Source organism: Triticum aestivum, chromosome 7A (genome assembly GCF_018294505.1).
Source record: "Triticum aestivum cultivar Chinese Spring chromosome 7A, IWGSC CS RefSeq v2.1, whole genome shotgun sequence".
NCBI classification, from domain to species: domain Eukaryota; kingdom Viridiplantae; phylum Streptophyta; class Magnoliopsida; order Poales; family Poaceae; genus Triticum; species Triticum aestivum.
The window spans coordinates 672,862,438-672,874,734 of NC_057812.1; positions in this window are offsets into that span (position 1 = coordinate 672,862,438).

Consider the following 12,297-nt stretch of genomic DNA (forward strand, 5'->3'; position numbering starts at 1 on the left):
CGAATTCTGTATGACACTTGTCTGTTCTATTAACTTGCTGATCAATTTTATAGTTTCGTAGTGATTACGCAAAATCAATTTTCTCAAAAACATTCAGGTTCCTTCCTTTTAGAAAGTTTCAACATATACCTCCAGGATCAAAGTTGATAGAAAATAATGCCTTTTGGATCTGGAGATGATATCTAGTAATATACTGAATCTTCTGCTCATCAGTTTTCTTATATAGTTTATGTCATTCAACTCATTATATGTGCTATGTGTAGAGCTTAGAAGATGGTTTCAATGCTTCAAGAACAATTTCTTTTATGAAGGACATGTATGAGGAGACACTGGATGTGTGAATGATGGCCGAGGTATGCTGGCTTATGTGATAGTTATTGTCATACTACAAGAAGCATGAACATCTTTTAAATAGCCATATAGAGAGTAGAAATGATGTGCGCTTTGTAAATTTCCAAGGGAGCTTAAATAGTTTAGTAACTTTAAAATTATTCAATGAGATTTATATTGATACCATAATGAATATAATTGCGTCAAGCTATGTTAGAGGAATTTTTTTAAGGTAAATGATAAAATATTTCATTTTGGATGCACTTTACTATACTGTTTATTAAAATATTTCACATATACGTATATTGAATATTATTGTGATGTTTATATTGAGGGCCCCTGATTCTAGTCTCGCCCCGGGCCCCTGAAATCTCAGGACCGGCCCTGAACAAAGCACTCCTGTTGTTCTATGTTGACACTAGAAATTTTTTGAAAGTAATAAGTGGCAACGGATAGTCGTCTCGTCCCCAAAGGTGGTATTCCCTATCAAAACCATCATATGCTTGTTGTGAGAAGCTCTGATTTGTGAGAAGCTTATACCCAAACCTGCCCCAAATGGGACAAAATTTTCACCACGGCATGTTGATGCCACTCCATGATAGCATGCCAAGTTTCATGAATTTCAAACGAGTTTTGGATTTACTAGAATTTAAAACCAGGCGTCTCAACATTTTGCCGACAATCAACAGTGCCCTGGTGCTTGAAATTCATTCCCATCTCTAGCATGGGATCTAGAAATTCACCCAAGGACACACATGTGATTTTTCAACCAACTTTGGTGCATTGGAGCATGTGCTTGTAGTTCAAATTTGAATTATGAACATAAAAATCCTAGAAAACCCAATTAATGTATAAAAAAGGCCAAACGAACCCCAAAAAATTCCAAGATTGAACACAACACTCCTGTTGTTCTATGTTGACACTAGAAATTTTTTGAAAGCAATAAGAGGCAACAGATATCGTCTCGTCCCCAAAGGTGGTACGTTCCCTATCGAAACCATCATTCTTGTTGTGAGAAGCTCTAGTTTGTGAGAAGCATTTACCCAAACCTGCCCCAAATGGGACAAAATTTTCACCACGACATGTTGATACCGCTCCATGATAGCATGCCAAGTTTCATGAATTTCAGACGAATTTTGGATTTTACTAGAATTTAAAAACCAGGTATCTCAACGTTTTACCGGCAATCAATAGTGCCCTGGTCGTTGAAATTCATTCCCATCTCTTGCATGGGACCTAGAAATTCACCCAAGGACACACATGTGATTTTTCAACCAACTTTTGTGCATTGGAGCATGTGCTTGTAGTTCAAATTTGAATTATGCACATAAAATGCCTAGAAAACCGAGTTAATGTAAAAAAAAGGCCAAACGATCCACGAAAAATTCATTCCCATTCCTTCCATGGGACCTAAGCATGCACTGAAGGACACATATTTGATTTTTCAACCAATTTGTATGCACCGGAGCATGTGCACGTAGTTTAATTTTTGAATTGTGTACCTGAAATGGCTAGAAAACCAGTTTAATGTATGAAATGTCTAAACGAACCCTGAATAATTCCAATTCTTTTACGACACACATACAGTTGCATGTTCACTGCAGATAAAAGGTCTAGCAATTTAAACACCGTCCATTGCCGCTGTGACCCCATTTTGTAATTCGAATCAAGTAGATCCCACACAGTTTATTCTCACCAACCATGTGAGATGTAGTACAAAATATCTTGGAGTACCGTCGGTGTATAGTACGACTATGGCTTACGCGAGAAGGTGCGTCGGCTACAGTCCACAGCCGGCGTGTCAAGCACACTAGCTCGCTCCCCCAAAACTCCCGCCTCTGCATCCCTCTCTGCTTTAGTCCCTTGATTCAAATTTTCAGTAGCCCCGACATTTTACTCCCGCCTCTACATCCCTTGCAATCTCAAAAATATCTGCTCGCCCTTGATCCAAATTTTTAGTAGCCCCGCCTTGTTACTCCCGCCTAGTAAAATTTTTAGTTGCCGCAGTATTTCCTCAAACACAACCTCTGCTCACACAGACACACACAACCCTCGAATCCATTGGTAGGTCGCCACCATCGCCAGCACCTCCATCCACAACCTCTTCCTGTGTGCCGGGGAGCTCGAGTAGCCAATGACCAAAAAGAGGTTTATCACAGACTTTTCGCCCGATGCTGGCGAGGTGTCCCAGTCGTCCTCCGCGGGCCCGATCCCCTGTCGCCGGTCCCCCGATCCGTCCGCCGCCGTGCCTCTACGCCGGTTCGAGGACTTCCCCGTGCTCCCCCGGACCCGGCAGCCGACGAAGTCCTACCTCGGGGTTCGGCAGCGGCGCTGGGGGACGTGGGTCGCCGAGATTACAGATCGAGAGACCCACACCCCCGGTGGCTCGGTAGCTTCCACACGGCCGAGCTCGTGGCCATGGAGTACAACCGCTGGCAGGTCCGCTACCACGGCGAGGCGACTAGGCTCAATTTCCCCTTTGGCACATGTCCGGTCCACCTCGTTTCGCCGGAGCCAGGGGCTATGGCGCGGGAGGACCGCGAGGCGTGGGAGCTTCTCGAGGCCGAGGCCACCGCCGAGGCCTACATGCAAGAGCTCCGTTGGAAGCACCCAAAGCTCGTAGAGGCGGAGCGGGCGATCATTGCCGGCATGGAGGGCCGCGAGGTTATTGTGCTCTCCTCCGATGATGAGGTTGAAGGCGGCGAGGACGGCGGCGTGGAGGGCGGTGAGGTTATCGCGCTCTCCTCTGATGACGAGGTCGAAGGCGGCGGCGACGGCGGCGCGGAGGGCGTCGAGGTGGGCCCCCAGGACAGGAGATCAACGTCGACGAGTGGAGGAGTGCCTTCCCCAACGACCCCGATGACGGTACTGGCCCAGACCACCGTACATGACGAGTGATACGTCTTTGTTGTATCTACTTTTCCAAACACTTTTGCCCTTGTTTTGGACTCTAACTTGCATGATTTGAATGGAACTAACCCGGACTGACGCTATTTTCAGCAGAATTGCCATGGTGTTATTTATGTGCAGAAACAAAAGTTCTCGGAATGACCTGAAACCTCACGGAGACTATTTTTGGAAGTAATAAAAAATACTGGCAAAAGATAAATACCAGGGGGCCCACACCCTAGCCCTGAGGGTGGGGGGCGCGCCCCCTACCTCGTGGGCCCCCTGGAGCTCCTCCGACCTCAACTCCAACTCTATATATTCGTGTTCGGGGACAAAAAGATCAGGGAGAAAGATTCATCGTGTTTTACGATACGGAACCGTCGCCAAGCCCTAAACTCTCTCGGGAGGGCTAATCTGGAGTCCGTTCGGGGCTCCGGAGAGGGGAATCCATCGCCATCGTCATCATCAACCATCCTCCATCACCAATTTCATGATGCTCACCGCCGTGCGTGAGTAATTCCATCGTAGGCTTGCTGGACGGTGATGGGTTGGATGAGATTTGTCATGTAATCGAGTTAGTTTTGTTAGGGTTTGATCCCTAGTATCCACTATGTTCTGAGTTTGATATTGCTATGACTTTGCTATGCTTAATGCTTGTCACTAGGGCCCAAGTGCCATGATTTCAGATCTGAACCTATTATGTTTTCATGAATATATGAGAGTTCTTGATCCTATCTTGCAAGTCTATAGTCACCTACTATGTGTTATGATCCGGCAACCCCGAAGTGACAATAATCGGGACCACTTCCGGTGATGACCATAGTTTGAGGAGTTCATGTATTCACTATGTGTTAATGCTTTGGTCCGGTACTCTATTAAAAGGAGGCCTTAATATCCCTTAGTTTCCACTAGGACCCAGCTGCCACGGGAGGGTAAGACAAAAGATGTCATGCAAGTTCTTTTCCATAAGCACGTATGACTATATTCGGAATACATGCCTACATTATATTGATGAATTGGAGCTAGTTCTGTGTCACCCTATGTTATAACTGTTACATGATGAACCGCATCCGGCATAATTCACCATCACCGATCCATTGCCTACGAGCTTTCCATATATTGTTCTTCGCTTATTTATTTTCCCATTGCTATTGCTATCATCACTACAAAATACCAAAAACATTACTTTTTCTACCGTTACTTTTGCTGTCGTTACCACTACTATCATATTATTTTGCTACTAAACACTTTGCTGCAGATATTAAGTTTCCAGGTGTGGTTGAATTGACAACTCAGATGCTAATACTTGAGAATATTCTTTGTCTCCCCTTGTGTCGAATCAATAAATTTGGGTTGAATACTCTACCCTCGAAAACTATTGCGATCCCCTATACTTGTGGATTATCAACGAGGAAGGATTGGCTCGACCTCTACTTCGACCGAAAGTAGTTTAGCTTAGTTTAAAATTATGTTTTATGTTCGGTTATTGTTGGGGATATACCCTGCGGTATGACCCGGCCAGATGTATGACCCGGCCGGACTTGGTGACTCATTAAGTGACCCACCCGAATCTCTTCACTCACTGATGACCCGACCGAACCAGGTGACTCATTGGTGACCCGTCCAGCAGGTTAGAGGAGCGACAAGACCCGGAGGCCCAGTAGGCGGTTCAAGGAAGGCCGGCTTACATTATGGTAGGCCGGCATAAGAGGAAAGCATAAGGAATATTCCCTTACAAAGGAAGCAAGACTATGACTCCACTCGTAATAGAGTAATCCTAATCCTAATAGGACTAGTCATGTAAGCCACCCCTTCAACATATATAAGGAGGGGCAGGGCCCCCCAAGAGGGACAAGTTCCACAAGTTTGACAAGTTAGGTCTAGACAGACAAGTCAATAGCTCTCGAGATAGATCACCTTTGTAATAGTGATCATCATCATAAATATCAATGAAGCAGGATGTAGCCTTCTACCTCCACCGTGAGGGGCCGAACCTGGGTAAAACGTCGCATCTCTCGTCCCGCTCAACCCCTCTCAAGCTACCACATAGATGTGTTGGCCTCATGACTAAGTCCTTTCAACAAGGACATCTGCCGTGACAATTCCACAACAGTTGGCGCCCACCATGGGGCTTGCGCACGGTGGTGTTGAGTTCTTGGAGGGATCTGTTTCAAGGATTTCGAGAAGTTCTTAAATTTCCGGATGAAGAAAGACCGGTTTTGGAAGGATCTACATCAAACTTTGAGTTCACTAGATCGAGATCAGAATTTGTTACGGGAAGTGTTCATCTGTTCTGTTGACCGGATCATGAGAGAAGATCCTGAAAGATTTAGCATGAGCCATCGTGTGTATCAGCAGGATCAGTTGATTATCATCAAATGATGAAAGCCATCATAAAGATGAGGAGGTGAACTTTTGCTGCTGCTATCGCCTGTTGCTGAGGCAGACAAGAATCTTGCTACAGACGCCGGACGCTGTGTTATATCACCCGTGTTAAACACACACGGGAGTGGGCAAGCATCAAGAACTTCACGACTACAGCTCAGTATCACGTTTGTACTAGTCAAATCACTAATACAATCAGATCAATCCCAACCGGACTCAACCACAGCAATCTGGTCTCCGCTGCTCCTAGGGCCGCCACCTCATCGGCGAGCATCTGACTTCCTTCCGAGTCGCAAACTCCATGACCCCGCCATTGATCCTCCATCACCAATCCGCCTTGGAGTCCACCTTGCCGCCTCTACGACCTCAACACGCTTCAAACCTCCGGCGGTGGCTGGCCTGGCGCCCGGCCTGGTCACTCACCACTGCTGATCTGCCTCGTTGACTCAAAGAACTTTGCTCTAAGTCGGATGCTTGCTTCGAGCCGCCAGCTTTACGAATCGTCTTGTGGAGCCCATCAAGTCTCGAGAGAATTAGACTTCCCATCAACCAAGAACATGGTGTAGGAGACAGGGGGTGTCTGATGCGTCATGCTTCTACTATATATTAAGAACATGGTCGACTACTATTGCCGTCTAGGAGGTGGCCAATGGCTTAAGCATCATCACACCGGAGTTTTTTCTCTAAATCCAGCGTTCAAAACACAAGACTTGTTGGGCAAGCCGTTCATGCCTCTGCTACGAGCCGCCCCAAGCAACCTTTTCATCAAGTTACTTCCCGCGCTGGGTCAGTGGCCGGGCTCCGTAGCTGTCGCGCCTTTGTTTCCCCCGGCCTCGCTCCGAGCCGCTGCATCTGTCAGCACGACTAGGGCTGGACCAAAAGCTCGTAGCTCGCGAGCTTAATGAGTGTTCGATAGTTTGGCTCTTTAAGCTCGTAGCTCGCTTCTAAATGAACAAAGCCAATCATTGATTTTAGCTCATTAAGCATAACGAGCTTAACGAGCGAGCTAACGAGTTTCACGAGTAGCTCGTTAAGCTCGTTAGAAACAACACAATACATATTTTTATCTTATGTGACAAACTTTTTGTAGCACCTCAGTCCATCTATTTAATCTAATCGACATATGAGGCAACAAACTACTTCATTTATTTTTGTAGTCACCATATTTCATCTTGAAAACCATACCTACACATTCATCATGTATATCATAACACATTACAATCTGTTAACAAGCGCTCGCGAGCGCTCATGAGCTTAACGAGCTTCAAATGAGCCGAGCTGAGCAGGGTTTTCTGCTTGTTAATCTTAACGAGCTTAACGAACCGAGCCTTAACGAGCGCGAGCTTAACGAGTACGAGCTTAACGAGCCGAGCTGCTCGTTAGTCCACCCCTAAGCACGACCTCATTGCTTGACCCACCTCGCGTCAACCTCGCGTTCAGCCACGCCGGCCCTCACCTGTGCTGGTTCTAGGTCACCGTGCCCGACCGCATCTTTCCTTCTTTTCCGTTCGCCGTGAGCCGCCGGGGGCTATGTTGAGCCACCCCTGCCATGTTGAGTCACCGTTTGCCGCACGTGAAGCCACCGGGGGCCGCGTCGAGCCGCCTTCACTGCGTTGAGTTGCCGCTTTTCTGTGTGTTGAGCCGCCGGTCCGCTTTGAGCCGCCAGGTGCTTTTGCCATGCTACGAAGTCACTGCCTCGCAGAGTTACCGAGTCACGGGCCTTGTTTCGAGACCGTCTGCTTCACGCCTGTTTTCAAGCCGCCGTGGCCTTGATCCGCCTAAGCCCTTGGGAGCTCTGCCGCTGCGCCTGTCTTCTGAGCCGCCTGCTTGCCAAATTGTCACCGCTGGAGTAGTCCTCGAGCCACCATCTCTACTGAGCCGTCCCGACCTTTACTTCGGGACACCACACCTCTGCCTCCAGCACTGAGGCTGCAGCGCGCCCATCACCGTCCTCTCACTTCGCGACGAGGCACCATGTTCAGCTGCTGCCCAAAGTTCAAACCATAGTTGCCATGTTTCCAGTACGGTGGGAACGAGGAACAGAAACGAGGGACGAGAGTCGGGGGCTGGAAAAAGTAGGATACAGTGAGGGTATACATCTCTAGAACGATTTTTCTAAAGCGGAAACGCGATCCAATCAATTCCGGTACGATGAATCCGGTACGGTACCATGGAACGAGGAACGTGAATCTTTATAGATGCGGGGAGCAACTGGCTGGGAGGGACCGAGGGAGTACTTATACATGGAACTAGCTGGGCTGGGAGCAACTGGCTACATCGTCGATTCATGAAGACTAAAATACATCATCTCCTTCCCAATGGAAAATTTATTAACAGCCTTGGAGTAATTGGAGAGCAGAACGAGGAGTTATTTAGGGGAGTGGAAAAGAACGGGACAGAGAGTAAAACGAGGAGTTCGTGATTGATATGGCTGACCTTTTGCTTACTCGATCGATTCAAGAACCAAGACTGTCGAGTCGCCCAACCTGAATCGACGATCCGGCTACGGAAAACGCCGAATCCGCATCGAATCCGCATCGAATCTTACTGAATCGACCCTCGTTCCTGAATCTGATTCCGGGTCGATGAATCCGGATCGAGAGACAGCCCACCGTTCCCTGTTTCTGGCTACTATGGTTCAAACGCACAAGGACCTAGCAAAAGCAACGGAGGAGAGAGAAACCCACTTCACGAGAAGATTGGGTATCCAGCCGGCCGAGTGTGTGTGGCAATTAGTATTATATGGCTCAGAGAACAAAGTGTGAGTTTGCAAAAAGAGATTCACTCACCTTGTGTGAGGAGTTAAAGGAAAGAGGGTGTTGCATCAGTCCAAAAGGCATATGGAGCACTGCCACTACTACGTACAAAGATTTTGCGTGCGGATCATATGCTATCTGAACAAATCAGGTTTCGCAAAAGGGGCATGAGCAAATACTATTTTTGCACTAGCGCTCGTCCCGCGCAAGTTGCCACCCCCGCTACATCAACACACGCGACTGACTCATTGTCCATGCCCATGGCCGACTTGCCTGCATCTGTGCCGTTTCCAACGCCGCGGCTGACTCTCTCGTCCGCACCGGCTTACAACGCCGCCGCCGACTCTCCTCATCCGCACCGGCTTACAAGGTCGCGGTCAACTTATCTGCCTGCTCCCACGGCTGACTTGGCCATGATTGATTTCAGCTTCACCATGGTGATCATCAACTCCACGGCGGATAATGACCGGCCAAACATATCAGGCAAAATCCATCCGGTATATTTTTATATTATATATTGCTTTGTTTAAAAGAGCAATTACTCTGGCTTGCAAGTTCTCCAATGCAGGACAAGTTATATCACTGAGCTGTTGAATGACTCATACCGGTTTATATCACGGTCAAATATGAAGAATCTCAAGCCAACTCGTCGAGTCGTCTTAAGACTCTGGGGCTACAATTGTATGACTCAGCAAATCTTACCGGTTTCAGCAAAATTCAAGTACTCTGGGTCATTGGATGGGAAATAACCCGGCCCCGGAGATTACTGCTATATCGATGAAAATTTAAGGGCCATCAGAAAGTTTCCGGCTCCAAATGAAGGTTCCAGTTCAAGGGAAATCTGTCTCCTACAATGCGCTGACACTACTAGGGAAAAGCCTACCAGCAGCGCGGGTTTTGGGCCTATTAGCAGCGCGGGGGCCGGCGCTACTAATAAGGCGCTACAGCTAACGTATAGCAGTAGCGCGGGTGCCACCCGCACTACTACTACGTCCGTTAGTAGTAGCGTGGGTAAAAACCGCGGAATTTTTTTTCGAATTTTTTGCACAAATTTTCAAATTTCTGAATTATTTTAACCTCTAATCTCTAATCACCCTCATCGCTGCTCAATTTAATCTCTAATCACCCCTCATCATTCCAAATCATCTAACTTCCCGGACGGTCACCCATCCTCTCACTACTCCAGCCTGAGCACGCTTAACTTCCGGGTTCTATTCTCCCTCAATTCCAAGTCTACACTTGTTGTTTTCCTGACAATAGTAAGATGTCAATCCTATTAACCCTCGGTAGTTTAGCTTGAGCATGAAGTCACACATTTCGCTGTTTGAGTTTAAAACTATTGTTCTAAAAAACAATAATTATTTAGTAACACTAATATTTCTTGAATAAGGAGTTTGACCACATTTTGACCAAAGTTTGACCACAGTTTGACCAGATTTGACCAAAATTCCCAAAAACTGAAATAATTATTTAGTAACATTAATATTCTTGAATAATTATTTAGTAACACTAATACTTCTTGAATAAGTAGTTTGACAACAGTTTGACCAGATTTGACCAAAATTAAAAAAAAACTAAAATTTGAGCATAACTTTTTTTCCTTTTAGAATTTGAGGATTCTAAAAATTTGCAAACCGGCCGTAGGCAGTCTTGATCATATGCGGATTTTCGTGCTGAACATTTTGATATATTATACATTTTTTATGACATCGTATGCAAAAGTTATAGCCGTTTTACATTTTCCCTACACTTTTTGCAAAACATGTGCAAATTTAAGTTTTTAAATTTTCCTAACTAGTAGATGTAGTAACATAACTACATCTCAAAGGATTTTAATTTTTGAAACATTTTGATATATTATACGTTTTTTTCTAACATCGTATGCAAAAGTTATAGCCGTTTTACATTTTCCCTACACTTTTTGCAAAACATGTCCAAATTTAAGTTTTTAAATTTTCCTAACTAGTAGATGTAGTAACATAACTACATCTCGAAGGATTTTAATTTTTGAAGTTTTTATCATTTTCTTTTGCTTTTTACAAAACCGAAAAGGCGATCCAGGGGGGGGGTAGAGTTTCAAAATGGGACCTTTAGTAGTAGCGAGGGATTTTACCCCTCGCTACTACTATGGCATGTCCCGGAGGGGCACGGTTGAGACCTCTTAGTAGTAGCAAGGGGTAAAAACTTAGTAGTAGCGCGGGTTTATAACCCTCGCTACTACGATGGCATGGCCTAGGGGCACGGTAGAGACCGCTTAGTAGTAGCGAGGGGTAAAAACCAGCGCTACTGCTATCAACTTAGTAGTAGCGAGTGTTAAAAACTCGCGCTACTACTATGGCATGTCCCGGGGGCACGGTAGAGACCGCTTAGTAGTAGCGAGGGTAAAAAACCAGCGCTACTACTATCAACTTAGTAGTAGCGAGGGTTAAAAACCCGTGCTACTGCTACTTAGCAGCAGCGCCTGATTTTAAAGCGCGCTGCTGGTAAGATTCTGTGTATAGGCTTTTCCCTAGTAGTGTGAAACTCTTAATATCCGGTTCACAATCTGGTTCAAGGGAAATCTGCCTCCCACAAAGCTTTGCAGCTCTTGATTGGCGTAAGGCCACAAGGATAATCCGGTTCACAACCTAGTTCGAGTTCGCAGGAAAAATTAAAGGGACAAAAGAGAGTCTGTTGCAAAAGCACAACTCAAACATAGGTGCCCCTTGAGCACAGCTCACAATATCACTTGGGGGCTTGGTCGTATTCGAACCATAGCTTATACCCTCTTGATTTGCGTAAGGCCACCAAGATAATCACTTGGGGGCTTGGTCGTATTCGAACCATAGCTTATACCTTCTTGATTGGCGTAAGGCCACCAGGATAATCACTTGGGGGCTTGGTCGTCTTCGAACCATAGCTTCTACCCTCTTGATTGGTGTAAGGCCACCAGGATAATCACTTGGGGGCTTGGTCGTATTCGAACCATAGATTATACCATCTTGATTGGCGTAAGGCCACCAGGATGATCACTTGGGGGCTTTGGTTGTATTCGAACCAAAGCTTATACCCTCTTGATCTGCGTATGGCCACCAGGATGATCACTTGGGGGCTTTGGTCGTATCCGAACCATAGCTTAAACCCTCTTGATCGGCGCAATGCCACAGTTATGACTACTTAAATTCTCTTGATTTTTTAGGTCTACTTAATGCGGCTTATCATGCTTTATGATTATAATGCACCGGTGTTTATTAAACCGGCCTGGCTTAGACTATAAGTCGCCAGTATATATTTGGATTGAGCCATTGGAATCATGCGCTTATAAATCATTGTGTATATTGTTCAAATCTTTAATATCCAACATGGCTGGAATTTTTATTATGGTTATCAATAACCAGTATTATCATTGAGGTTTTCAAAGTCGCTTTAGCGCAATAGATATTATTTTATCGATGGATATGATTTAATCTATAATGGAAGGAATAGTCCCGAGTCGCTGCAGGCTTACGACCCGACACTTGGGGGCTACACTACTCAAGTTGAGATCACATCAAATATGCAAGTTGTCGGTGTCAAAACCGGCGGATCTCGGGTAGGGGCTCCCGAACTGTGCGTCTAGGCAGATGGTAACAGGAGGCAGGGGACATGATGTTTACCTAGGTTCGGGCCCTCTTGATGGAGGTAAAACCCTAGGTCCTGCTTGATTGTTCTTGATAATATGAGTAGTACAAGAGTTGATCTAGCACGAGATCAGAGAGGCTAAACCCTAGAAGCTAGCCTATGGTATGATTGTTGTTGTCCCTACATACTAAACCCTCTGGTTTATATAGACAACGGAGGGAGCTAGGGTTACACAGAGTCGGTTATAAGGAAGGAGATCTACATATCCGTATTGCCAAGCATGCCTTCCACGCCAAGGAGAGTCCCATCTGGACACGGGACGAAGTCTTCAATCTTG